This window comes from Bos taurus, chromosome 16 (assembly GCF_002263795.3).
Source record: "Bos taurus isolate L1 Dominette 01449 registration number 42190680 breed Hereford chromosome 16, ARS-UCD2.0, whole genome shotgun sequence".
Taxonomy (NCBI): Eukaryota; Metazoa; Chordata; class Mammalia; order Artiodactyla; family Bovidae; genus Bos; species Bos taurus.
The window spans coordinates 65,400,699-65,405,134 of record NC_037343.1 but is presented as its reverse complement, the minus strand read 5'-3'; positions in this window follow the sequence as shown (position 1 = coordinate 65,405,134).

Genomic DNA, 4,436 nt, shown 5'->3' with positions numbered 1-4,436 from the left:
AGGGAGGGGTCAGGCAAGCCCCTCAGGCTGTCTGCTTTCTTTCCTTCTTGTTTCATGGCCTTCTCCAGAGAGTGGAAGTTAGCTTTCCAGCATGGACCCCCTTTTCCCAGGTCATAGAACAGCTCCACCACCGTGGGTGTAACAGATGGATCTCCAGATGCTGAGGTCATTGGTTCTCACTGGTATTTGCTTAGAGTCCAATCTTCCTTCCAACTTACACTTATTACTTGTGCTAATAGTGTCGTTGTTCACATGTTTGTTAGTCTCTTGAGTCAACTGTGAGGTCTATGAGAACTGAAGACTTTGTTCTTCCTATCGCAATGGAGCCAAACAGTAGGAATTCTATACAGCCTTAGAGGTAAGAGTTGCAATTATTTAAGTAGCTATTAAGTCACTATGTGGCTTCCTCATAGTCAGTGAAGAGTTGACTCATTTGGCAAAGAGCTGACTCATTTGAAAATACCCTGATGTTGGGAAAGATTGAGGGCAGGAGGAGAAGGGGATGACAGAGGATGAGATAGTTGGATGGCATCACCGACTCAATGGACATGAGTTTGGGTAAACTCTAGGAGTTGGTGATGGACAGGGAGGCCTGGCGTGCTGCAGTTCATGGGGTAGCAAAGAGTCGGACACAACTGAGCGACTGAACTGAACTGAACTGAACTTAGTGATAATGGAAAGCAAATATTGACATCCAGAAACTTCAGAAACTGTCATATAACCAAAAGAATGTGGTGAAGGAAATTGTGTGTGTGTGTGTGTGTGTGTGTGTGAGAGAGAGAGAAAGAAACAGAAATGAAACAAACAAAATTGTTTTCATCTCTATCACAGCTTTACCTCTTTGAAAACCCCCTCTTTCCTTACTCTCTTTCAGAAAGTGAAACAATATTGAGAAGGTGAACATAAAAAGTTGCAGCTTCCTTCACCATAATTAAGCAGGAACCCCTACAATAGCTAATAAGTCATTATCTCTAATAATACTACAGTTCAAAATTTGTATTGTTTCTGATGGTATGGACTGACTTCAGATACAATTATTGATAGCTGAAGTTTTTAAAAGCTAATGGAAAATATTATTGCCGTTGAGATGTAAACAACCTGTTTTCAGATCATATTCTTAAAAGGAAAGGAAGGAATCGGAAAATTCCAAAATAAGTGTTTGAAGAGGTTTTGGGGTGTTAGCATATATCAAACTGTTCTAACCTCTCCTGAATGTTTTAACTGTTTTAAGTTCCCCTGCAATGCTGTGAAGGAATTGTTATGAATATCTCCATTTTCTAGAGGTGAGATCTGAGGAACAGCGAGCTTATGTAACACAGCCAACACCAAGGTTGTCCAGTAAGTGAGAGAGCTGGAATTTGCTCTTATACCTGGTGCTTAGACTACGCCAAGCACATTGATGGCGGCCATTGGGCACAGAAAAGAACAGTTTTATCTTCTAGAATCTGCTGAATGGTAGGGAGCCTCAGTACACTTACCATCATCTCCAGAGGGTCTTTATCACTTGTGAGGAGCCACAATGAGAGAAAAAGGGTTGGCACTGTCAGACATGACACCTGCTGGCTAATCAGATGCTTCCAGTAGTTCTTCTAGCCAGAAGACTATTGATGGAGGTAGGAGATTACAGAGCAAAGGTGGCTAGAAGGCTTGAAACATTTCCATGCTTCAGCACTCATTTTAATTAAATCAGGTCCAAAATAACTGTCAGTAAACAGCTTTGCCTTATTCAGAATGCTCAGTGGCAATGTAAGGTAAGCATTAGCATGAACATTTAAAATGCTTCCACCAGTTTGAAATGGTGGCTTTTTTCACCTCTTCCTCTCCTCCTTGCTTAGTTCTGAACCCTCTAGTCCAGGCCTCAGTCCCTCTCTGATGGACTCTGAGTCAGTCACCTTGACTTCTTTCTCTTTGGTTGAGCACTGTTCTTGTGATTGCAGGATCCCTTCTCTAAAGCACAGATCCATTTACCGTACATGCTTCCAGCTCTTTGATGAGTCCAGGATGAATTCTAAACTTCTCCATCATGACACAAAACCTTCCATAATTTTGCCTGTGCATACCTTTTCAGATTGATTCCCAGTTCTAGTTGCGAACTGTACAGATGAAGGCCCTGGCTGATTTGCTGTTTCCCATTCATTTCTGCTATTTTCAACCCCTGTGACCTTGTACCTGTCCCTCTGGGTAGACTACTCAAACCCCTACACATCTCAAGAGCTTGTCTCTCAGCCGACCCCAGTTTTCTCTGCCACTCACTAGCTCCGTGACTGTGGGCAAACCATCTTGACCATTGGTTGAGCATCGGGTTCTTCATCTGCAGCAGAGGGACCATATTGTGTATATAGAGAAGATGTGGAATCTAGAAAAATGGTGCCAATGAACCTATTTGCAGGGCAGGAGTAGAGACACAGACATAGAGAATAGACTTGTGAACACAGCGGAGGAAGGAGGCGGTGGGACGAATTGTGAAATGTACACCACCATGTGTAAAGTTGACATACATACACGACCAAGTGTAAAACTGACATATATATATATTACCATATTAAAATAGCTGGTGGGAAGCTGCTGTATGGCACAGGAAGCTCAGCCTGGTGCTCTGTGATGACCTAGAGGGGTGGGATTGGGGGTGGGTGGGGGGGAGGCTCATGCAGGAGGGGATATATGTATACAGAGAACCGATCCACTTTATTGAACACCAGAAACTAACACAACGTTGTAAAACAATTATCCTCCAATTAAAATACATACATACATATGTACATAAATAACTAGAAATAAAGGCCTGGTGTTGGGCACCGTTAGAGATCAGATATGGATGTGTTGTAAGTGGCTATTACATTATCTCTTGTGCTTTGTGGTCTGGCTTAGATGTCCTTTGTTCTGAGAAGCTTTCCACAGTCCCCCTTATCAGAATTAAGCTCTTCCTATTGCAGTTTTGGGGTTGTTTTAAAAGCCTTTGAGATTAGGTTTATTTGTTAGTTAACTAAGTCTCCCTCATATCGGGTTGGCCAAAAAGTTCATTCAGGTTTCTCCACATGCTGTATTAGAAAAAGAAATAGACCTACGTGTGCGCGGTGATTTTAAGTGTCACCTTAAAATGACCACCGAAAAGTTAGCTCATCCAGTAAATGGTATTAAGACAACCGGGTGAAGTACCAAGGAAAAAGCATAGGTTATTATCTTTACCTCACAATGCATAGCGTCTAAATCTAACTGATTCAAAATTTCATGGTTTAAAGGGCTTCCCCAATAGCACAGCTGTAAAGACTCCGCCTGCCAATACAGGAGATGTGGCAGGAGCTGTGGGTTCAATCCCTGGGGCAAGAAAATCCCCTGACGAAGGAAATGGCAACCCACTCCAGTATTCTTGCCTGGGAAATCTCACAGAGGAGCCTGGTGGGCTACAGTCCATGGGGTTGCAAAGAGTCAGACACGACTTAGGGACCACACACATTAAAGCATTAGAAATAAAAAAGATGTCATGCAAATATATACTTTGCAAAGTGTACAGTTCAGTCAGTTTTAGAATATTTACATGACTGGGCAACCATCACCACTCTGTAATTCTGGAACGTTTGTATCACCTCAAGGAAGAGGAGGGTTCCAATCTGACCACATCTTCACAGATGCTTGTTATTGCCTATCTTTTTGTTCTAGCTGTCCTAAAGGATGTGAAGTGGCTTTGTAGGCTTGATTGTAGGCTTGATCTCATTGTAGGCTTGATTTACATTTCCCTACTTTGGCCACCTCATGCAGAGTTGACTCATTGGAAAAGACTCTGATGCTGGGAGGGATTGGGGGCAAGAGGAGAAGGGAAAGACAGAGGATGAGATGGCTGGATGGCATCACTGACTCGATGGACATGAGTCTGGGTGAACTCCGGGAGTTGGTGATGGACAGGGAGGCCTGGCGTGCTGCGATTCATGGGGTCACAAAGAGTTGGACACAACTGAGCGACTGATCTGATCTGATCTGACTGACTAATCATGTTGAACATCTTTTCATGTGTTCTTCTCTTGAAGTTTGCTTATAATTTTATGATGGCAGTTGTTATAGCCAGCACCTGTTTACTCTTTACACTTCCTATAACCCTTTGCTCAAAAGTCTGTGAACTGTGGGGCTTGAAACGTGTTTCATGAATGAGCTATTTATTCCTAATATCACCCAGGAGGTATCCTGATATGAAGTATGGAGAGAAGAGAGAGAAAAAATACAATGTGGACAAAAGAATAGAGCAAAAAACCCCAAAGAATACAGTGCATATTATTCTGAGAGTATCCAAATTATATACTGAATGATTTTTATAGCTGTTAAAGATGTCCTGATATTTCTACCAGGTGATCTGCTTTCATCACATTTTTTCCTTCATTACTAGGGTAGATTCAGTAAGGAGGTATTATGTCAAAATTAAGACTTTTGGTTTTAGATAAGAGAGG